The following is a 25,267-nucleotide window of genomic DNA, read 5'->3' as shown; positions in this document are numbered from 1 at the left end:
TACCTATTGCAACCTTGAAATAGGTAGTCTGCTATCTCTTATTGTCAAATCAACCAGAGGGCAGTAGTTCTTGCTCAGCGTAACAGCTTTTACAATTTTGCATACAGAAGCCAGCACACCCTACAATTTTCATTAAAAGATATATCATAGAGGTTCATAAAAGCTCAAAGTCCAAATCTTGGGAGCTTCAGGGGTATAAATGTAGGCATCACATCTAAAAGAGATGGAAGGCCCAGATTCCCTTTACTTGGGTAGATCCTGTCAGCTGATTCAGAATATGCTTCATTGGGTGCCAAGTGCTATCTCCAAGTCAGTAGTCAGAGTGCTGAAATTCAGTGTCTGTCCTGCAGCAATGCTCTAATTCTAAACCTAACCTACTTTACTGTGTTATTAAAAGAATAAAAAAATAAATTAGAAGGGTTAATGCAGATTTTTTGCATTTATTTCCCCCCTCACCCAATATATAGTATACCTCAAATATGTAACAGGACAGAGGTACAGAAGCAATGTGGGAAGAAAATTATAGGCTCTTCATTTATGGTGTAGAAAAAAGGACGTTTGAGAGAAAAGCAAATTTAAACTTGTAATCTAACAACTTTCTTTTTAAGCAGAGTGTGCACATCTTCCAATAGCTCTCCACAGAGCTGCAGGCAGAGAATTGATGTACCATCTCTTATAAGAAATGTGTCCTGTGTAAATATCTTTGTAGCATCAGATGTTGGATTCAGTCAGCCTGCTCATCAAGAGGGTGTGGCATCGGGCATTGCTTTCCGTACAGTTTCTTCCTAAGAACTGAGCATGCTGTCAGTGATGCCACAGATATAGCAATCCTGTGTCCATCTAGAACACAGCAAGAAAAGCATGCTTCCTCATTTACTAATGGTAGACTTGTGAATAATGACACCAAGAATACTGATTGCATAACAGGTGTGGGGTTTTTTTGCCCGTTTCATTATGTTACTTAATAAGTTGCTGTATATTAATTATGTTAAGAGTTTTGTAAGCTGCTATCTCCCTGCTTATTTAACTTATATGCAGAATTCATCATGCGAAAGGCTGGGCTGGATGAATCCCAAGCCAGAATTAAGATTGCCGGAAGAAATATCAACAATCTCAGATATGCAGATGACACAACCTTGATGGCAGAAAGTGAGGAGGAATTAAAGAACCTTTTAATAAGGGTGAAAGAGGAGAGCGCAAAATATGGTCTGAAGCTCAACATCAAAAAAACGAAGATCATGGCCACTGGGCCCATCACCTCCTGGCAAATAGAAGGGGAAGAAATAGAGGCAATGAGAGATTTTACTTTCTTGTGCTCCATGATTACTGCAGATGGTGACAGCAGTCACGAAATTAAAAGACGTCTGCTTCTTGGGAGAAAAGCAATGACAAACCTAGACAGCATCTTAAAAAGCAGAGACATCACCTTGCCGACAAAGGTCCGTATAGTTAAAGGGGATGTGCTTTAATCTTCCATTTCCTATGCTTTCTGCCTGCTTTGGTGACAAACTCACTGAACAATTGTCAACATAATGGGACAAAGCCTGTTGAACAGGCACATAGATTTAACTCAATTACTTTTTCATCTTCACCCCCCCATATTTAGTCCATGGGGTCCTCCAAATGACCTATTCATTTTGCGTCCACAAAGCTTACATGTAGGTTAGACCATGTCTGGTCTTTATTGAGAATCCATTCTGATTTATTTATGGAGGATTTACATGAAAATGAACATTCATCCCAATTTGTTTGCAGGGTGTCTACACATCTTTCCATTAGTCATTCATTTACCTCATGCTTTCCAATGCATTTGTCTATGACTTTCCAAACCACAAAATATCCATTTGTTTATAAGTGGGTTGTTGTGCAAGAGCAACAAAGCACTTTAACAGCACAAACCTAAAGTTCTGATATGTGCTTGGCTCTCTCCTGCAAGATATGGACAGTTTGAAGGCACCCCATGGTCAGGTCAGGTCACTTCTCCCTGCCCCCATCAACAGAAATTCTGGTCATGTCTGGCCATTTCTCAGCTATACCCTACAGTCTTCTCCTCTGATCTCCCCTTGTCTCACCAGAGTTCCCTTACATCTATCCACGCCTGTGCTGTCAAATACTTTATCTCTATAAGAGATCTGACCACATGGCACCCTACATTTAACCCTTCCTATATACTCCCCAATCCTACAGAAGGTCCTTGTCCTTATCTTTACATCTATCCATGTTCTTGCTCCCTTATTTTCGCTACTGTTATATCTCAATACTTTCCTGTGATCTTCACTCCTCCAGTTACATTACCCTCAACCACCCAAAGGTGTCCTGCTCCCTCAAAAGACTTTGCCCTTTCTCCCCCATATGCTTGGAACTGCCTCCTAGAACACCTGCAGGATATCAACCTGTCACCAGTTGTTCCTTTGCAGATGTGGTTTGCATTCAGCACTGTTTAAATCTGGCACCAAATGGAAGTCATGGTTGCAAAGGAACAATCAGGAGCACACTCTAAACTGTGCATGCCTGATAGGCCCCCCCCCCCCCGTGCCTGACATCATATGCCAGTTGATGGGTGTGGCCACCTGCCTGTCAATCCACCCAATGTCGCTTACAGAAGGTTGGCCACTTCTGGTTCCCACCGTCTGGCCAAAAGGGTGCTCTCCTGTAACTAAGCTTAAGCACATGTAACCAACATAATATTTATTCCCTGTTAGCCTTTCCTTACTTCTGTCCCCTTCCATTGCCTCTTTGTTCAATTCTAATTGTAAGCTCCTCAGGAAAGGGATCTCTGTTCTTCTAAAAGCATCATTGAGGATGATGACAGTATATAAATGATAATGATAAAATGGCACATAAGGTTTCCCATGGCTTGCCAGAAGTGAGGAATGAAGGATGAGCTTTGACACATGTTTGTGCATTTAAAAGATCATTGACAACCACAAAAAGTAATTGACAGGTTGGCAAATGGATACTGGTTGGATGAGAACTCATCTCAGTGTAAAGATGAGAACTGGATAGCCCCCAAATGTCCTAGAACATGAAGATTTGCCGTTCTCTGATGAAAATAGGGATGTCCCGTTCCATAATGATAATTTTACTATTTATACCCCACACACCTTACTGGGTTGCCCCAGCACTCTGGGCAGCTTCCAACATATATAAAAACATAATAAAACATTTTTAAAAAACCCTTCCTCATACAGGATTGCCTTCAGATGGCTCTGGGGTCGGAAAACTCCATTTCCTCCCACATATCTCCAATGAAAATAGGGACATCCTAGGAAAAGCGGGACATTCTGGGATCAAATCAGAAACTGGGATGTCTCTGGAAAATAGGGATACTTGGAGGGTCTGGGAGAACAATACAGAAAATGAAATGCCTGCTCATTTTCACTACTTTGGGTGGGACGGGGGGGGGGAGACACATACACATATCAAACTAAGAGTATGAAAAGACAACATTTTGTTGTTGTTGTTGTTGTTAATGTAGCTGCAGCACATTTACTACTTTTCCTGGCAGATCTGAACCCCTTAAATGCTCTTTTCTTCTCACTGTGTCTCTTAAAATTATGGTGCAAGCACAGAGAGGGGAGGGGAAGCTTTATCTTCTTTCCCTTTACAGCTACAACCCTGCCAATGCAATACTGAGAACAGAGGGGAGGAATAATATGGGTTCCATATGGATGACATACCTTTTGGCCTAGCTGACATTTTAACATTTTTAAACAATGCACATATTACAGATGTAGTTAATTTGGTCCTTACTGCAAACCACTACATATACAGTAAATCATCTTGTAGGTTTCCTCCTCCCACATTCATAGCTGTGTGCAGAACAATTCCAATAAGCAGCAGACCAACTGACATAAAATGTAGACCACAAGCCAGTTGTTAGAATGCAATTCCAGTCTCTAGAGAGTTCCATTAAGTAAATAGAAGGAACAACAGTTTGGAGGGTTGGAGGTTTATAGCAGAAGCGGGTGTAATGCTAATGAAAGCCAAAGACTTTTATCAAATGTTACTTCAATGAATAATAGGAGAAACCTCTTTTTTAATGGACAGTCTGCTTCTTCTATGGCTTCCGTCTCTGAAATTCCCTTCCTTTTCATACGAGATTTCATTCAAAAGGAGCACTTTCAGGAAATTCCAACAATATTTTCAGTCAATAATGCAAATACTCAATTTGACCAATTCTTACTAAAATATGAAAATAATCTGGTGATTTACATTTGTAGTAATCTACATTTTGGAAAGCCGACAAGCAGCATTTCAGGGAAGTGCTTTATTTTCACAATTTCTTTATTATGTCCTCTACCAAACTAGTGTACAGGCCAAAAACTTTTATAAGGTTGTCCAGATTGTGTACAGATGAGCATCCTATTCCACACAAGTGATGTCAACACAGACTTGGAGACTGATCCAGGAAACAGAAAGAGACTTTTCAACATGTGTAATAAAAAATGCAATATCTGTGTTGGTTAGAATGCTCTTCCACACTACAACCACTTTCTCTAGCACATTCATATTGATATGTTTACATGATTAGCAGAAGAGAGGCTCAAAGGAGATTTCACCCTAAGAATGTTTTGTGAACAATGACTGCTCTCCTTCGCCTTCAGTGCTAAGCTGTCAAGGCACTTGTCCAGCTATCCAGATGCAGCACAGCAAAGCTTTAATTCTCTGAGAATAGAAAGGTGGTTGAGCAGTTAAACTGCCCAAGTACTTGGGGTGACCAAAAACAATTTTTTAAAAATCTGTGGGATTATCTCATCATCCCAGTAATGGAAAGAGTATTGGACTATAACTTTGAATACCCAAGTTAGATTCCCTTCTCAGCAGTGAAGATCACCTTCAGTGACTCCTCCTTAGTCTAACCAGCCACATTAAGTTGTCTTATGGATAAAATATGTGACGGAGAGCCATATTAAGGTTACCAGATTTTTTTAAATGAATCCAGGGACACTTTTCAACTTCAATGGATTTTGTATGGGGACTGATTTGTAAATCCAGGGATTGTCCCTGGGAAACGGGGACATCTGGTAACCTTACCATATATGCCATCTTGAGCTCCTTGGAAGGAAGGCAGGATATAAGTGTAATAAATAGATAAATAAACTCAAAGAGCCTAAGCCATTTCTGGATCAATATGGCAACCCTACCTTCTTTTTTTCTTCTCAAAAAAAGCCACCATAGGGTTATACTAGTGCAAACTAGTATTTTAAGTGTCAGCACAGACATACATACAAACTTCCCAGCACTATTCCCTTCCTTGGGCAGCAGCTCATTTTCACACTGCATACTCAAGAAGGTGCATATTAGAGCTAAAACCTAGATAGATATTTTATTCCTCTTTTATGAGGTGTTTGCAATCCCTCCTAGTTGTGCGTTATCTGCAAATCTAAGGATCCTCTCCACCTCAAGTCATTGAAGATTGTTTGGTCCAGGACAGAGTCCTGAGGCACCCAACTTGAAACCTCCCTCAAAAGTTTGATGAGAAACCACTGGTACTCTCTATGAATTTACAACCAGCTGTGAATCCACTCAATGGTACAGTGTGCCCAGAGCTTTGATGATCTGCTTTTTCAATCTCATCCCAACAGTGTTTTCCTTTAAAATACGTATATTATTTCTATGGTCAGGTTTATATTTATTCAATGAGAACTTTATTGTGCCAGGAAGCTGGGCAACAAAATGTCATCTAGCAATTGCTCAATAGGCAGATGTAATTAAGCAACTTATTTATGGTACATAGACTCATGGCACATTATAATAACCAATAATGTATTGCTATTTTGCATTATCACATGCATATGCTAGACTAACAAGTAGCAGCTAACAATCATCTTGAGCACATCAGATCAGACACAGTATAAAGCATTTATACTAAGGTTTTGCAGGAAGAGTACATATTTCATTTGCTTACCATAGGCTATTGTAACCACACTGGTTAGCCCACTGAGAATATCTAAATGTTATAATAAATCTTATCTCGGGACTTTACTATCAGTTTGATAAATATTTCAGGTAATTTCAGTAGTGACTTTACAAACTACATATCTTTAAGAACAGAATAGTAAAGATGCTACAAACTTCCTTCCACACTTCCTGTATATAAAGAGCAAGCCTTCCTATTCTTTTATGATACAATACTGCCGTTTCCTGGTACCCTATTTTGTTACTCACAGAAAGAGTCCACAAACATGTATCCCCCACATGAAAGGGATTGACATTGATGTAGAACAAAGGAGTCACTTCCTCTAAGAGAAGCCCCACCACCACCATAAAAAAACATTCAACTTGTTGCTTAATTTAGTACTACCATTAAAGAAAGCATCATGGTGAGTGGGTCAGGGGAGCCACACAAAAAGAGGAGGGGGGGGGGAAAAGGTAGCGTTGGCAGAGTTCCATCACTGTGTCTTTTATTATTGGTAGCCTCAGCCATAAGTTTTTTTGGGACAGTCACAAAAGCCAAACTGATCTGGCAGGAAAGAGAGATGACGGTAATGATTATATAGATGGAAATAGGCAAGTATGCTGAAGTTTATGGCACAGCAGGAAACTAGGCCATATTGTGCTACATACTAGGCTTGTTGCAAATGCAAAAGAACTGATTTGTTCCCAATAATTAACACAGTCTTCAAAAAGGAAAAAGAAATCCAGTCAATAGAGATCAGGAACCTGCTTGTAGGTCAGCATCATTACCCAGAACTGAGGCTAAGTTGGAATAGGGAACTGGGTCTGAAAAATGACTTCTTGTGCCTTTGAGAACTGTAGAGCAGTGTTTCCCAAACGTTTTTGGGCAACGGCACACCTGCTTACCAGAAAAAAATCTCGCGGCACACCACCATTAAAGCCCCGCCCCCGTGACGTCAGCGCGCAGCGTCACGCCGGGAGGGACGCACAAAAATGAAAGTTTTTTCCCTCCCCCTTGCCGGGGTGGGAGGAGGCAGCAGAGCGAGGGCAGCTGAGGCGGCGGCGGCAGCTGAGGCGGCGGCGGCTGCGATAGCGGGCGGAGGAGGAGCCGTCGCCGGGAGTTGCTGCTGCTGCTGTTGCTGCTGCTGCCCGGACATGCCGGCCTCCTCCTCCTCCGCTGTCTCGCGCTCCTCCCTTTTGCGCGCGCTGCCCCGCCGCTCGGCACGACCACCGCGGAGCCGCCCCGGCTCGACGCGGATCCTCCCTGCCGCCTCTCGCCGCCGCCTCTCGCCCGCCTCCCTCCCACGGCACACCAGCCGGTGTCTCACGGCACACTAGTGTGCCGCGGAACACCGGTTGGGAAACACTGCTGTAGAGCACCAAAAAGACATGTTTTAACAGTGAGGGAAGCACTACAAAGGGATGCATGTAGGTGAGGCCTTTCCCTTCAATAGATAATCATGGATAGCGACTGCATGCCTAATCCTTACCAGAGTCAGGACTACTTTCCTTCTGTTCCACAGTGACACATTCAGACACAACCAAAGTAGTTTATTGCTGGTTTGGCCTTCCTTACATTGTGCAACAGTATAGACCATGGCAAAGGACTGTGGTAAGGAAGGGCAGTATGAAAAGCTGAATGAAAATATAAAAACACTAGGAAAGTGTTCTGGAGTTGTGTCACACATTTATTACAGCAGAAAGAAAGAAACATGCCACTATTCCTCTGTGCTGATAAAATCCAACATATTTATATTTAAAAAACTTAAATTTAGGTGTTACATTTTCACATTTCTCTTATTTGTTATCAATATTTATTACATTTCTATACTGTCCTCTATCTGAGGAACAGGGCAGTTTACAGTATAACTGGGGACTGTGTACACTGGGTATTAAAAGGGGGAGAAACTATCCCAACTCCATGTCTGAATTTCATGCAAGTTCAAATTCAGAGCACTTTGTGTCTGCTTTCATATATTTGGAATGTATATTTGAAATATACATCTGAACACTAGAATTTTTAATGAGGTATCACATAAAAAATGTGTTGTGCGTTCTCTGTATTTTTTATCAAGTTTTCCTAAATATATTACAGATGGACTTCATAGAACATTAGCTGCAAATATTACTAGATCCTGCCTTCACATGCAGGGGAAGTCCCTAACGCACAGAGGGTTTGAGACTCATTGGCTACCCTCACCTTGATAAGCCAGCCAGTTGAAGCCATTGCTCTGATATGGCTTTTGTTGCATGCTAGCAACTTCTAAGAGCCACAGGTGAGAGCTGAGTGCAGCGTGGGACCAAAGGTGGACAAACCTTTGCCTTCAGCTGTGGATGGCAAGGAGCAGGAGGCCGTGCACTGCCACTCCACCACCTTTCTACCTAGCCTTGGTCCACTGCCTGAGTCATGAGACTTGCTTTGGCTCACTGGAGGAACAGCCCTGCACCCAGTAACCAGAGTAATTTACTGGGAGGTGGTATGTTCCTATTTATTTCTGGACTCAATTTAAAATGCTAGTCTTAGCCCAGGGGTCAGCAACCTTTTTCAGCAGTGGGCTGGTCCACCGTCCCTCACACCATGTGGTGAGCCGGACTATTTTTTTGGGGGGGGGGAATGAACAAATTCCTAGGCCCCACAAATAACCCACAGATGCATTTTAAATAAAAGGACACATTCTACTCATGTAAAAACATGCTGATTCCCGGACCATCTGGGGGGCCGGATTCAGAAGGCGATTGGGCCACATCTGGCCCATGGGCCTTAGGTTGCCTACCCCTGTCTTAGCCTATAAAGCTCTAAGAAACTTTGATGAAGTTGGAAGATGGAATCCTCTTTGTGGTCACACCAATATGAATCATTGTAGCGCAAGGGTGGGGAATCTTAGGTTTGGTGACCAAACACAACGCTCCAAGCCCCTCTCTATCTAGCCCTTGGGACCCTCTCCAGGCCATGTTTTTCACTGATGCTTCTCTACAACCAAACAGTCGCTCAACCACCCAGTGCTTTTGCCTGGCGGGATTGTTTCTGTGAACTGAATACTGTACTTCTTGCTTGCCTGAATAGAGGGTAGAGAGTGGAGAGGTGTGGCCGTGTGTATAAATTTCTGGTTTTTGCATGGCTGGAATGCAGGGCTAATGTGCAAATGAAAGAGTTGCATCTCTTTTCACCCACTTTTCACAACTGACCACACCCACTTTTACTTCTGGTTCCCAAAAGCCTAAATTGTCCACATTTAGGCTGAAATAAGATTCCCTACTGCTATTGTGGAGATTTGCCTGGCTCTTAACTGTTATCTTTCATATAGTTATTGAAATTATTTTTATTCAAAAAGGCTTTTAATACCTCATTCTGTTACTGTGTTCAGTGATTTCAACAACTATTTTTCATGCCTAGTTTGTAACCTGCTCTAGCAGAAAGATGGCGTATAGATACAAAAATAAATAATAAATAATCATATAATTTCTGGCAACTCTCCACCCCATGAATAGTTGCAGAGTCAGCATCATATTCCTTAATTTCAAATCTACTATTTTTAGGGGTTTGTTATTGTTTTTCCTTAAGCATGGGAAGACACTGATACTTTCCCCCTTGATGGGGAAATGTTAACTTAAATGGAATGTTTGTTTATACTTTTAGATTGCTTGTTTATTTTAGTAATAGTAAGCTAGGCTCAGTGCCCTTGTAAGGACCTGTTTAAAAATGATCTGGAATTTTTTATACAGCTCCCCCCCCCCCCCCGTTCTATTACCGGATATTATCCCTTGGGAGTTATACTAACTGACTAGTAAAAACCTGCCTCCTAGGCAGCAAAGTCTGATTCATTCAAACAAGTTTCCTGCTTGGCAGGGGGTTGGACTCGATGGCCCTTGTGGTCTATTCCAACTCTATGATTCTATGATTCTAAGTAAAATAAAATTAAGGATGAACATTTGCAATTACTTCTGAATTAACAAAATCTCACTAATTTTGTAGAATCCTTTATGTTTGATTTTGGGAATGTGTTTCTGTTAGATATAGGTTCCAGTTGTGACTCTGAGTTTAGCAAGCATTTTGCAGCAAAAAAAATATTCTCCTTCGAATGTTGGTTATTTTGGAGATCAAGCACACATGATGATTTCCTTTTACCTTTGTCAAATGATCAAGATGATAGATTCTAGTAACCCCACCATACATCCTTTAAGCTTTGCTTTTTTCCTCTGCTGGCTTCTGTGTGCTGCAGAATAGTATCTTCTTCCTACAGGGGACCTGCTATTCCACTGACCCCCTGCTGTCTTATTGTTTCTTTGTGCTCCCTCTTCTCTTACTCTCTTGTTGTCTTTAGATTTATCACCTATCCTTTCCAAGGTCTTGGGGTTGAGTAACAATCTGTTTCCCTAAAAAAAAGCCCATGCTAGAATGCAAACATAAAGTTAATGGCTCTGTTTCTCTCCATAGACTTCAACCCAGTATGCTAACAGTGGTTGTTATCTGAAAGAGTATTGTTAGTTGTCCCCCATGTTACAGAGGCCAACCAGAAGCTGTGCATTTAGTGCCACTGGTTCCATGATGCAGAAAACCCTTACAAACAGAGACTCAGCAGGCATCCTTGCTTTTGCCTTTTGACTCTTGAAGACATTTTCATGCTGACAGGGCCTATACAGTTGTTTTGAATTTTCTTGAGTAGCTAGTCATTTCAATGATGGTACTGTACTATTTTTAATGGCTTATCTTTTTATATTGTTGTACACCACACTTATATTTTATGAGAGAGCAGCATATAAATACTTCTATAAATATAAATATATAGCAAACAATATGTTCAACATAAACTGGTAAAATATTTCAGGCCGCGGGATAAATATAGCTGCATATGAAAATTGTAATTGATTTTACAAGCCCCAGACAAGTGCCAAGTAAAAGCTTCTGAACAAAACTTGCTACTTCTACAACATCACGATGAAGCCATGTACTGTGAAGTTGCAATGCAGCTTATTATGCTATAAAATATATTGTAATAGATGATGGCATCCCTTTGGGGGGGGGATATTACATGGCAGGCAGAATTCAATGGGGAATTATTTAGGAAACTGACTGTTGATCTAGGGTAGAGACACTCCCGGAAACATATGGCTTCCAAGATCAGTTTTTATTATCTATGGCACTGTTCTAAGTGGGCTTCTGTAGTCCCTCAGTGGTATTTAACATTCCTTCCACTTGTAAGTTATAACACTGCCAGTTTTGATACACTGTAGTGTAGTGTAGTGTAGTGTAGTGTAGTGTAGTGTAGTGTAGGTTGTCAGAATTTGTTTTAAGAGCAATAGCAGGAAGCAGATACTCACAAGTAGCAGCTAGACTTGGACCTGCTTTGCATGTAACTCTAAGCCAATGCTGGGAAAGCTGTGTAGCTGGACTCAAACTCCCACTATCCCTGACTGCAGACCATGCTGGCTGGTGCTGAAATAAGTTGGAGATCAGTAACATCTAGAGGGCCATAGGTTCCCCAGCGCTTTTCCAAAGCCAAACCATGGCTTAGCGTGACTGAGCAAATGTACAGGCTTCCAGTGAGAAGATTGTGGTTGCTTTGCTTCTGTATTGTAACTGTGGGCTAATCTGTCATTTGGCTTACTGTTACATCCTAACCTGGGCTCATGGTTTATCTCTTCCAGACAGACCACAAGCAATGCATCATAGAACAAGTATTGACTGCATCTTATGGTTTGTCTGGAGCAAAATAAACCGTGAGCCCAGGTTTGGCTGCAATGCTAAGCCAAATCACAGTGAAGCTCAAAGCAGTGTGGCAGCAGCAAAACTAGGAGGAGCACAGCAGCTGCAATGTTCTCAATGGGAGCCCACATGTTTGCTCATTCAAGATAAGCCATGGTTTGCTTTCATGTTAAGTGTGAATTGGGCATTAGTGACATGGCAGGCTACATGTTTCTTGAATCATCTGCACAGGCAGCACCTCTGTCTTGCTTGAACTTAACATCAGCTTGTTTCCCTCATCCATCCCCAAACTGCACTAGTTTGAATTTCCACAGGCTCTGAGATTTTTTTTAAAAAAGTGGAGATGAGAGATGGAAACTCAGAAACATACCAACAATACTATAGCTTAAACTTCCAGATGACTTTCCCCAGCATTATCATGATAGATGTTTAAGATCAGGAGGTACAATATCGATTCTGTGGAACCCCTTTGGCCAAAGGCCAGGGAATGGAGCTAAGTCCTGCAGTATCACCTTATGGAAACAACCAAAACAATGCCTCCTAAGCCCAGCCCAAGAGATCCAGAAAGATGCCATGGTTGATGGTATGAGAAACCAATGAGAGGTCCAGAAAAACTAGCAGGGTAGCGTTCCTCACATAGATTATCTTGCTCAAGTCATCTGTCAAGGCAACCAAAACTGTTTCCATCCCACAACCAAGCTTGAAACCAGATTGGAATTGATGCTTCGTTCAAGTCTACCTTGAGATGGCAGGCTGCCCAGTAAGACAGAAAGCATGCATACTTGCATACATACATACTACATACTTAAACCAAATTCCATACTATAAATTTCTCTTGCATTTAAAATCCAGGGCACATAAAAGAAGCGTTAGTTTTTGAAAGAAGCATTTTTAGAATAGTACATTCTGCCACAGCATCTTCTTATTTCACGCTTCTATTTTAGAAAGACTTTCTACACATTGCCACCTTGTGGATATATCACCTAACTGTATTATTGTTCTCCAGTCTTCACATCACATTGCTTTTCATGTTTTATACAGCTTGCTGTATATATTGGATTAGTTACTGGATCAGTTAGTTAAGGGAGAAACTTAAACTAATATTTTAAAAATCCAATAACATTCTCAGTCATTTGTCATTATAAATATGGTATGCCATTGAAGGGCTTTATTGTTTAGAAATATTTATTGCAATGTTTTTGAATTGTTTTACATGTACTGCCAGCCACTTTAGGCTTCCTGTAGGAAGAAAAAGAAGGTCATAAATATGAAATTCAGTCACTATCTATCTTAGTAATGCAACAAAAATACAAAACTTACTTTGTGCATTCATGCACCTTCCCCAATTGCCAGAATGAAATGATTCTTTGCAGCAGTTCAGTTCTGAAAAAGAAAATAAAGCATTGTTTAGCTCAACAAGAAAATCAGAAGCAGCAACCTAAGACATTTATTTTTACAGAGGCACAGTCATATAGCCATAGAAAGATGAGAAACTATTCATTACAGTGCACACTATCAAACACAGAGCTACTGTTAACAAGATGCATCTCCTATATTGTGATGTCTCCTTGATCTAGGCATAACACATGCCTGAAATCTGAAAAAACACAAAAGGTAATTGGAAAGATAGACTGTAATCACTTCTCCATTCTAATGAGCAGGCCCCACTAAGCCCTGGGAATTCAACATGGTGCAATCCTTACACAATTATTTATATAAATAGTTAGAGTGTGAATACCCATAGGACACATCAGGATATCTGTATGAATGTTACATCATGCTGCAGTACAAAGGTGTTTATCTCCAAGATAAAAAAAACACACAGAGAGAAACTGTTCAGAGATGTTTGAACCTAAGCAAAAAACAAAAAGTGTTTTATATGTCTTCTCCAGAATAAAACGCTGGTTGATATCCTAAATGTGAAAATACTGAAATTTAGGCCTGTAATATAAAATGAAGGATATGGCAGATAAGCAGTGTGGTAGGTAAGAAAGCAGGCAGGTGCAGGGTGGGCTGAGGGTAGACTGAGGTTGGTGGGACGATCCCCACGCAGCAGCAGTAATATCCCAACTTGTTCTTCTTTTGGTATCTGTACACATGGAAAAGCACTATTTGTTTGCAACGTTCAGTCATGTAACACTGTGTGTGAGCTATCTGGGGTAGCTAAATACTTAACCACCTCACAGCCATCTTCTAGTTGCTATGGTTAGGTAAGATTTGTTCTCCTTGCACCCTCCAAACAGATTGCCTCTCAGGACACCGAGATCCTTCAGATTCATAGTGAAGCAATACTTTCCCCTCTTGAATGGCAACATTCGAAAACGCGTCAAGTGAACTGATATTACCCTTCATTTACTTTCCAGTTCTTAACAGCTTCCATTCGCTTCAGCATATCACTTGCTATCTTCCAAGTACAAGCTGTCAGTTCCCCTGAAACTCTTACCCCCGAGCACCAAGACCTTGCCACATTTCCTTTCCAACACTTTCATGCACATGACAGAAAGGTGCAAATTTAAATTTCCCAGTTATATGGAGTGCTAAACCAAGTGATTTCAATGATTAATATTCATTAAATGATGCATGGAATAGGAAGCTACTTAAGGAAGCAGGACAAAAAGCTGAGTCAGATCATTGCTCCATCTCACTGAGTATTGTCCAATGCAGCCAACGTGGTGCCCCCCAGGTGTTGTTGGGACTACAACTGCTATCAGTGCCAGTCAACAATGGTCAGAGACAATGGAAGCCGTAGCCCATCAACTATTGCTGACCCTGCGCCACATATATATTTGTGTGGCTGGAACATGTCCTTGAGCTATAGTGTAGTGGATGGTAGGGAGGGGTATGAAAGTCTGTGCAGAAGCTGGCCTAGTGTACAAAGATAAAATTCACACCCATTGCTCTGCTTGCTTTTGCCTCTGGCTTCATCCACCACTGGTGTGTGCCCCTCAGAAGATTGCTCAGCAAGGAATGGAGTCCCCAGGCTGAAAATGGATTCTCAGCCCTGATTTAGGTAGAGGATCATTCTCTGAAGAGAAACTCCCTTAAGCTATTAGCTCACCTCAGTTCTCCAATCTTAGAAGCACACACTACTATGTGTTCCATTACAACAAATGAAAATGTATTATAAGCCAGGCACAAAAGCTCTGCAAGATAAGGGAGATCACTAACTTCTGGACTATACCAGGTTCCTTGACTGATACATGGTAACCTTCTGGGTTGTCAACCTAGTTTGTGTGTGTGCACAAGTAGGATAGCACTAGGGGCTCTGTTTTTGTATGCTTGTGTGTGTGTGTGCGCGCGCGCATACCTAGCACCAATTGAAGAGGGAAGATAAAGGCTTTCTAACTTATACTTTTATTCACAAATCTCTTAGTTCTTTCATTTTGGTTGGGGCAGGCAGTGTGGTACCCTCCAGATGTTTTGGACTCCAATATCCACCAGTTCCAGTCAGCATGGTCAGAGATCAGGGATGGTGGGAGTTGTAGCTCAAGAAGGTCTGCATGGAATCATGTTGACTATTTTTGCCTCAATGAGTTGGCAGTTGGATGCCTCCCTCTCTTCTTGTCATCAGAGGTTTCCTCTGCCAATCTTTGGTCAAATCAATTCTGCCCAGCAGCAACTCCTCTGCCTCAACTCAATTCGGGACATCAAGCAGGCCACATTTTTCTTCTGTGTTCAGGGAATCTGACATCTTACAAGGTTGAAGGTATGACATATTATGTCAGTTGTTTTGCTTTGAGAAATCATGATGAGGTGCAAAAAGCAATGAAAGGCACTGAAGCATCACTTCCAGACCACTGAAAATGCTACCCATTTGCCACCCCTGCCACCTGTACTGCCTTGCTTTGGTTGCTGACCGTTCTCCAGGCATAGCATACTTATAGACTTGGAAGGCTAATTTGCCAGTGGTACCCTCAGGGCAGGACTTTGGGGCAGGTATCCAGAGCCTCACTCAGCAGAATGAGGTTCCCCCAAACTCATCAGGGTTGGCTTACCACAATTTGAAGTGAATGAAGCAATACAGCCATCTAAAGAAGGGAGGCCCTATTAAACTACCAAGTTCAGAGTCTGAGGTTACTGAACTGTACTACTGAACTTGATTTAGAAAGGGGGAGTGAATTAGATAAAAAGTCGATAATCTTAGGATGTTGGATCAATGGCAGTTTTCTATACAGTCCTGTTCATGATCCACTTCTGTGGAAAACCACAAAAAAATGGAGATACCACCAAAAAACAATGCAAAGAGAACTGGGAAGTTCCATAGAAAATTGATTCACATACACACAAAATTTAAAAGCCACAGTGAGTCTTCTGCTACACAGATCTACTTCTGAAGAGAAATGGGGGAAAATGCTTTTTGCACGTATTGCAAAGAACTATCACAGTAATCACAAACAATCATCTTATGTTCCACTGTATTCTCTCCCATCATTATTATTTGCCCCAGCCTATGAGCCAGTTCTTTCATTATAGGAGCCACATGGCTGCCACTCCCTTCTTACTCCACCCCACACTCCCCATAGCAACATAAGAACATAGGGAACAACATGGGAGGGAAGGACATGATTGTATGGAAAAAATGATGCTGGCATCAGAGTGTGGAGGATTACCATGGCTCTTGCAGTGAGATCCTTCCATGTGGTTTCTATGTGGTATGGGGCCCTCAAAGAGAAGTAACCACTAAGCTCTTGTAATATAAGAACAAAAGGGCAGAACATAAGAGCAAAAAGTCTGAAGCATGGGGGGGGGGATCCACCCAGATGATGTGAAGATGTTCTAGATCTTCTATTGCTCAGGACGTATGCAGTGTATATGTTTTCCCCACCCCAACAATAGCCAAAGTCCATAAATTCTTTAGAGTAACAAGCTTTCGTGTTATCAGTCCACATATACAGGATATTCACTTCCACACTCAGGGGCTGGGGTGCCTATTAGAGGGAATGATAGAACTGCAGATACATTCCAGACCAGTCTGTACAGGTAAGTAAAGGACTCAGAATTCTGCTAATGTCACATCAAAGACACCAGGGACATAGCTACATTAGTAAAGAAATAGTGTTTTAAATGCATTATAACACTGGGACACCAGATGGTGCTTTGGAGTTCCATCTTTCACCAATGTGCTTTCCCATTACAGTGGTACCTTGGGTTACAGACGCCTCAGGTTACGCGATTTTGGGTTGTGCACTGCGCTGAACCCGAAAGTACCAGAACGGGTTACTTCCGGGTTTTGGTGCTCAGGCATGAACAGAAGTGCTAAATCGTGCTTTGTGCAGAAGCACCGAATCACGACCCGCACACGCAGACGTGGCGCTGTGGGTTGTGAACACTGCGAGTTTCGAATGTGCCTCCCACACAGATCACATTAGCAACCCGAGGGTCCACTGTATGAGGTTTACAACACGTTTTCCCGAAACATTTTTTTTATGTGTCTAGATCCAGTCCGGTACTGCTAGATTGTTACTCCAGTGCTGAAGGTCAAATAATGACTTATGCAAATATAAAGACGGTGCTACTGGGCTGGTTTAGGCAGCAATCCTAAACATGCATTATGAAATCAGTTCCATGGAACTTAGTAGGACTTCATTCCAAACTTGTTTAAGAAACTAACTAACTTGTTAGTTTCAGAACTCGATAATCATCCACTTAAATACCCAGTAGACACACACAGAAGCAGCAACACAAGAAACATTTCACTGTAGAAAACAATATGTGAGATTATTTTTAGTACCGTTTAAGTCTCTGCAATAAATGCACTTTAAAGCTCTTACCAACATTATGTCCCCTAATCTTCAGGGCCAAGGATACCACTTTTCATTATCAATGAGCCTGACAAGCATTCATCTGAACAACTCTCACTCGAGCCCTCTGGTGCTCAATTGATTTCACAGTGAGTTAAGAGCTTGCAGCACCTGACATTCCATAACAAGATCTATAGAATTCACTCAAGGCCACGGGCAGAACTGTCGAAGTTCTCCATCATGCTGTCTAAAGACGTCTTCAAAATTTTCATAGGCAAGTGATCATATCCATAGGAATACAGTCATAAATATTTTATTGGTTACTATTAAACGATGGACAACAGAGCAAGCAGAACAAGTATGTTGACATACATGGTGGCCTTTTGTAATTGTAAGTAAGCCTATGCAAAGCTATCCAAACTGCTTCCAGATTAGAATACTAGATGATGTAGTTTCTTGTGAACTTAACTGAACAAAAGCTGTCTATCTCACAGTCAAATTAAATAGGACATCAGTGATGCATTAATACAATTCCAATGTCTCTTTGCTCTCTCAGTCTTTTTGCTAATTGTAGCCACTGGGCATTCAAAGTTGGATCAGATTGTGTCAGGAGGGCGGAAGACCCTTAACGGCTACTTTCAGCCAAAGGGAGAGAAAGAGACAGATGCCTTCACACATCTAACACCATGTCGAGTTTGGCTCCCAGCTATATAGTTTTGCTCACAAATATCTTATCAGAACATTCTTGTGGTATTTCAGCCCCAGGAACTTGACTTTCTGAAGTATCAAGGAGTCAGGGGTTATTAAAGTGAACACCAGGTTAACTGCCTGATATAATAACATGAAAAGGCCCTGCTCCATTTGCTATTCTCCAGAGACAGTTCTGTAAATCAAAAGAGGCAACTTGTTTCAAAGTTAGCCTTTACTCTGCATTTCTATTCCCAGTCCAACCATTGCTCCAAGGCCCAGATCCCAGCAGCAAGTGATCATGCACTGAGGCACACAGTCACATAAAAAAATGTTAAGTGGGACTCAGCTGCATACACAGGGGAATCCACAACAATTTCTGTTACTGGTCTAGAAGTTATGGTTCCTGAATATATGCTAGCATGGAGAAGATAAAGCACTGCCTGTTTATATGAATCAGCTCTATGGTATATTTAAAGCACTGCCCCAAATCACTCTTTCTTCAGGATAACCTTTGAATACCCATAGGTAAAGGTAAAGGTACCCCTGCCCGTATGGGCCAGTCTTGACAGACTCTAGGGTTGTGCGCTCATCTCACTCTATAGGCCGGGAGCCAGCGCTGTCCGCAGACACTTCCGGGTCACGTGGCCAGCATGACAAGCTGCATCTGGCGAGCCAGCACAGCACACGGAATGCCGTTTACCTTCCCGCTGGTAAGCGGTCCCTATTTATCTACTTGCACTTAATTGTGCTTTCGAACTGCTAGGTTGGCAGGTGCTGGGACCGAACGACGGGAGCGCACCCCGCCGCGGGGATTTGAACCGCCAACCATGCGATCGGCAAGTCCTAGGCGCTCAGGTTTTACCCACAGCACCACCCGCGTCCCCCATAGCTGCATGCAAAATGCATACCCATAGCTGCATGCAAAATGTCCTAGGTTAAAATTGTGGCTACTGCAATTAAAAGTATCATGGGGGACTGAGAAAGATTTATTCCCAAGACTTTGGAGTGCTATTGCCAAAGCAGACAGTACTAGATGGACAAATGGTCTGGCTAAGTATAAAGCATCTGTATAAGATGACATTTATGCACCACTATATTAATCCAAGCACCATTCCAGATTCTGTTTCCTGCGTTTTAATATGCTAAAGGAAAAAGGCTGAGAATCTTTAGAAAGGTTCTTCAAAACATGGGGAAACAGCCATTGCCGATTCCTTCTCAGCAACCATCAGTGCATCCTGAAATTATTCTGCATCTGGCAGAGACTAATTTAATTAAGTATTCCTACCATCCCCTGTAATCCACCTTAACACTATTACACACAACAGACTTTGAAGTCTCCCAACAAACATCATGCCCAGGCAGGACAAGTGCAAGACATTCCACCATCTCAAGATGGGATGGTGTTGCCGCCACCTTCTCCTCATTTTCCCCGCTGCCACCTCTTCCATCTTCCTTCTCTTCCTCCAGCACTGCTGCCACTCCCCCATGCTGTCAACAAAGTGGCAGCAGTGCCGACATTCCATGTCTTGCACGAAGGGGTCATTCCACAGAGAGAAGCATTGTGGGCAAGGTTGCCTAGAGGGCACATATGCCGCTGATGCTTAACCACAATGGTGGCAAATTTCCTGTCTAAAGTTACATGAAACCTTTAAAAGTATCTGGACTATTCCAGTTTCTTTACTGTGAAGTAGAAACAATAACCCAAAGACATACTGAGACTTTTAAAAGGACCTAGCTACACTTACAGCCAGCATTAAAAATGATATTTTATAAAAGCAACTGTAGCTATGATCAGATCTCTAACAGCAAGACTATGAGTATGATCAGTAGGAAGAATTGGAGGACAGAGTGATATATGTCGCTACCCTCAACACTGAACCTGCCCTGATTTAGACCATTTATTCATGGCTGAGATCAGACACCATCACTTTGCGGATGGTAAGTCTGGAATCTTACTTGTTGATTTTACTAGCTCTAACTTGTGACTTAGTTACAGGGGACAGAAGCCCACTGGAGTAAGAAAGCCAGTATGTAAAAAGTATCCCTATTCCAAAAAGGATAGAGTTGTTACTTTTTAAAAAACAGCAATAACAACACCAAACAAGAAAGGGATCTGTTCTATGTAGAAATGCAGTAAGGAATTGTATTTTGTAGTGATGTTCAACAGATGATCAGCAATGCCAGGCACAAAGAAGGGTTGCTTTCTAATAGGTCAGTTGAAAGGGAAATGGATTAATGGCTCCATCCAACTGAGTGTGATTCATTTCAAGGAACAAAAGCAGTGCCAGTAACCAGTAGCTCTTTTCAAGTAGAAGAAAACAATATCTATGCCCCCATTCAGGAAGATATGTCTGGCTGCCAAGAAATCATCAGTGTTTTTGGTCCTATCACTTTGCAACCTTATCAAAGTATTCTGTTTCCTTTTCCATCACATTTGTTTGCCAGCTGAAGCCCAGAACAAACTCCGCATAAAACAACCTCTGCAAAAATGCAGGCTTATTAGAAACCTCTAATGTGTAATCTTTTTGACAATTACATCTTATGCAACAAAAGTTAATAGTTTCAGAAAACTTCACTTAGATAAGGAAATCTGATTTAAACACAGACCTGCAATTAAACATTATACAGTTACTCAAATATTATAAACATTAGTTATTGAAATGTTGAAATAAAAGTACAAATAGCACATAATAGTTATCACAAACAACTTATCCGGTTATCAGAAGAGGACAAATGTCACTATGCTATTTAAATAAACTCAAACACAATGCTGTAAATGACACAAAATGACTATAAATATTATTACTAAATTGCAGTAGAATGTTGCAGAGTAATTTTTTTTGTAAATCTACACAGTATGCAATACTGAGCACATAGAACGGTTTCAACCTACAGTCAACTGACCAGACCAAAGAAGACTGTCAAACAGCTTAGCGGTAAAGTTTATTTTAGTGTGCTTACAAAATTGAAAAGCAGTGTAATTTTTTTCAAATACTGTAACTGCAAACTGAACTTCAGCTATGTGTATCTAGGTTCTGCAGTTTCTGCTCTCTGCTACAAAAGTCAGACCACACTCATTTCTTCTTCAACCCAAATCCTATAGGAGACAACAGCTGCCATCTAGACTGCAGAGCAATGAACCACTAGGTGACAATCTAACAACAGGAGATGTCTCCTGGTTAGCAGCCATATCTGTACCTGGGATTACAAGCACTGATAGCATTATTTGACGTATGCATAGCTAGTGGCTCTGCACTGAGGAACTCAATGGAGATCAAGGCAGCACTGATCATGTGACATGAAAGGGCAGGAGGGTATTAGAAATTTAAGAATTTCATTTGATAAGGGTTTGCCATTCTGCGGCTGCATACACACCATACAAAGCACCCACCCACACCAAGAGTCATGGGAATTGTGGGTGCTGGGAACTGTAGCTCTGTGAGAGGTAAATTACAGCTCCCAAGAGCCTTTTTGGAGGGGGTGCAGATGTGCTTTAAATGTATGGTGTGTATACAGCCATGTGCTCAATGTTGCAATGCTATGCACACATCTCTATGAGAAAGATCCGCTGAATAAAGGGCATTGCCTGGTCTTCTTTTCAGCAACCTTACTATTCACCCAGGCCTTTTAAAATTTAAGTTTTGTAATTTCTCTGTTTGGCCTGCAAAGTTACCAGATGTGACACTGTTCCGTCCTCCAGGCTCCAGTGCTTTACAGTCCCAGATAACATAACTGATCTCTCTGTTAGCCACACTTTCTCTAGCTAAATATACTGTAATTTTAGAGAGCCAAGTTCTGCCTAATTTTTGAATTTTAGTACTGTATACTCAATCCTTGATGTGATGGGTCTCTGAACATTTACCTCGCTCCCATAGATATTGTATAACATTCATAACCTAAACTGAAATCTAAATTTGAAGCAAATTGCAAGCAAGACAAAAATAATAATTAGCAGTGCAATTTCTTATTCGCCTAGGACAAATCAGAGCTGTGCCAAGGCAAGGATTCAAGATTCAGCTGCATTGCTGTTGCTCTTTTTGCTCATGTTCCCATAGCTTCAGTTTCCTTTATCACTGCTACAACCAACAAAATGTAGTACACCTCCATAACAAACAGCTTTGTATAAACTCTCTTCTAGTCCATGCTTTATATGGAAAATGCCCTAAAGACCAGAGTAAGAAAGACATGCATTCTAATACCGACTCAGAAAGAGCAGCAATCATTGCAGAACCCATACAGGAAGTAGCAGCAACAGAGGAGGAGCTGCAGTGAGAAAAGTTGCTGATAGACAGAAAGGGAGAATCAGTCCAGAGAACTGATTTTTCAAGACAGTTGATGACCTTTTGCTACAATGAACAAACTCCATTTACCGGTAAATGCAGGCACACTTAACATAAACAGGTTAAGATGTATCTTGGATGCTCTGAAACCATTGCATAGCGTAGGGTAGCTTTTGCCCAAAAGGTACCCTCTTAATGTTTTGGACTACAACTCCCATCAACCATAACCAGCATGTGCTGGTGTAGGACATCAGAAAATCAAAAGGTATTACAGTAGAAGGCACTATGACACCAGTTAGGATCAAAGAACTCTAAGCTACAGCAAGTATGCAATTAGATGCAGGGCAGCCCCTATGAGTTCTACGTGGAAAGGATAGTATTAATACTTTCTTACATGGGATGCACAAGAAAATAATGGCATCCACCTCTATACTCAGTTTTGCAGTGTTTCTAAATCCTAGAGAGTCCATTACATTCTGCAAAGATGGATATAAAAAACTAACTCCGTTGCTTACCTTGCATTATTCAGCATAAGAGGCGTTTAAAGAGCTATTCCCTACAGTGAAGATTTTGAAGTGCCTTGGCATGGGAACCACAAAATCAGGCAATAAGCAAACCACAGTACAATCATACGGATGAATACAGTGCTTTAAAGCTTTCTTTAAAATACAGCAAGCCACCCAGAGAAGCATCTTTTCTAAGCCTGCTCATGGGGTAGAGATTCACATTTTCACCTTTCCTAACTTTGCCTAGAGTTAGCATAGAATAGCCTTCCCCAACCTCATGCCTTCCAGAGGTCCCCATCTGCTCCAGCCAGCACAATCATCCCAATCAGGTTTTGTTTACAGTGGTACCTTGGGTTACATACGCTTTGGGTTACAGACGCTTCAGGTTACAGACTCCACTAACCCAGAAATAGTACCACAGGTTAAGAACTTTGCTTCAGGATGAGAACAGAAATCGTCTCCGGTGGCACGGCGGCAGCAGGAGGCCCCATTAGCTAAAGTGGTGCTTCAGGTTAAGAACAGTTTCAGGTTAAGAACGGACCTCCGGAACGAATTAAGTTCTTAACCCAAGGTACCACTGTACTGGTGGAGTGACAAACAGGTTTTGTGTATCAGTTTAAAGGGTATGGAGAAAGAGTAGCCCACACTACACAACCAATGTACAGAAGTTGTTTTATAATTTATGATCAACATGTGACCTTTACTCAGAAATAAGTCCCATTGAGTTCAATAGGCATCACTCCTAGCCCAGCTAAATGGTGTGTATCTGGGAGTACTGCAATCCATTGCTGTTCATTATTTCAATGCTGTATTAAAAAAACATGAGAAGTCTGACAGAAGGTAATTTCTAAAGCAATGTTAGTTTGCTTTAAAAAGAAAAGAAAAAAGCCCAGTGATTTTTCACACTTTCTTGGTTTGCCCACATCTCTGTCATAGCCAAAGTTATTTTATATCTCATTAGTTCCTATCCAGAATGGGGAAGTAATTCTGACTTTTCATCAGTTATGTCATCACTGAGAATAGAATACTATCTGTAGGCCTTCTGGAGTGGAATCCACATATGAGCTATCTGGTGGTGTTCCAACATCTAGCCACGTCCCTAACATTTTACAGTTGTCTCATATACTTTCACAGGCTATGCATTTCCTAACAAGAACTGCACAAGCAACAGCCCACCAACTACTACCTTAACCACTTCCTTTGTTTAAGCCTGATGACAGGGCTTTCCTTCCTGAAGTGAATTAGCAAGCAATGACTTTATTCTGAAGCCCCTCATTTACTAACACAAACACTTTCCCTTTTTGATATCTTTATCTAGCTTTGGAAGAAAGTAAGAAAGTAAGAGACAGTTTGAAAGTATTATTTAGACTGCAACCTTTTAATAACTACTTTGGAGTAAGTTCTATTAAACACAGAGGGATGAATTTAGAAGTAAAATTGATAGGTCTTTACTGCTAGATAAATCAATATCCATATTTTCAGCATCACAAACTAACTACTTATTGCCTCGATTTTTAACTAGACTTTAACTAGTAGCCTTGGGAGTCAAGCTGGATGATATTAGGAGTTGGTTAGAAGAGAGAAAAGAAAGAAGAAAACAGCTTAGGAGAGACAGGGAAGGAAGTAACTATGCTTGCAGTTCTGCTTACCTGGGAGTAAGCCCCACTGGATTCAATGTAACTTACGCCATGGCTAAGGAGCACACTGTAACTAACAGCACCATGCATTTAAAGGTTATTCAATGCACTATAGAACACATGACTCCCTCACAGAATCCTAGGAAGTGTAGTTTCCCCCCCACAGAGCTTCAATTACCAGCACTCTTAAACTACACTTCCCAGGATTCTTTGGGGTTGGAGTCATGTGTTTTGAATATGTGTTGAATAAGCTTTAAATGTATGGTGTGGATCTGCCCCACCTGGGGCATTCAGAAAGAAGGGGATAGAGCCAGTGGAGTAGCGTGGGGGGTGCAGGGGGGGCCGGCTGCACCGGGCGCAACATCTGGGGGTTAGGGGGCGCAAATCCACAGGTTAGGGGGCGCAAATTACTTGCCTTGCCCCGGGTGCTGACAACCCACACTACGCCACTGGATAGAGCTGTCTCCTGCTTTCTTTTTACCCCTCTGCAATTTTATAGAAAAAAGCTTTGGTTTAGCTAGTTTTAAAAATTGTACTCCTGGGAAATACCATTGATTATAAATAGCTTCAACTCAAAGTTTGTTTGTTTGGCACTATGATTCACAATTTCTTTGAACAGATTTAATGACTCATGTACCATAGCATACAGTATAAGGAAAATGTGGTTTAAAATCCATCTAAAGAAGTTTAATGTTGTCCTTCAATACTTGTTAATTTCAAGATGTCTTCACCATTTTAGTGAGGATCCCATAGGGAACTTGAGATGTTGTATGTGAAAGTAATGGAATGTGTATTATTAAAAATTTCC

The 25,267-nt window shown here is 41.4% G+C and overlaps 1 protein-coding gene and 1 long non-coding RNA gene across 5 annotated transcripts in view; one reads left to right on the top strand and one right to left on the bottom strand.

Annotated features, from left to right (window-relative positions):
* Positions 1-2,400, top strand: part of LOC308593481 — an 88,932-nt gene extending 86,532 nt beyond the window's left edge. For both annotated transcript variants that reach the window (XR_014010975.1, XR_014010976.1), the window contains one exon: positions 1,089-2,400. This is a non-coding gene — a long non-coding RNA (uncharacterized lncRNA). The remainder of the gene's footprint in view (positions 1-1,088) is intronic.
* MAPRE2 (microtubule associated protein RP/EB family member 2) overlaps positions 1-25,267 on the bottom strand; it is a 99,564-nt gene that overhangs the window by 63,836 nt on the left and 10,461 nt on the right. For all 3 annotated transcript variants that reach the window (XM_081205890.1, XM_081205892.1, XM_081205891.1), the window contains exon 2: positions 12,926-12,988. The gene's annotated coding sequence lies outside the window, so the exon portion shown is untranslated. The remainder of the gene's footprint in view (positions 1-12,925; positions 12,989-25,267) is intronic.

Source organism: Podarcis bocagei (genome assembly GCF_964188305.1).
Source record: "Podarcis bocagei genome assembly, chromosome: 8".
Taxonomy (NCBI): Eukaryota; Metazoa; Chordata; class Lepidosauria; order Squamata; family Lacertidae; genus Podarcis; species Podarcis bocagei.
This window is presented reverse-complemented; position numbering and strand designations above follow the sequence as displayed.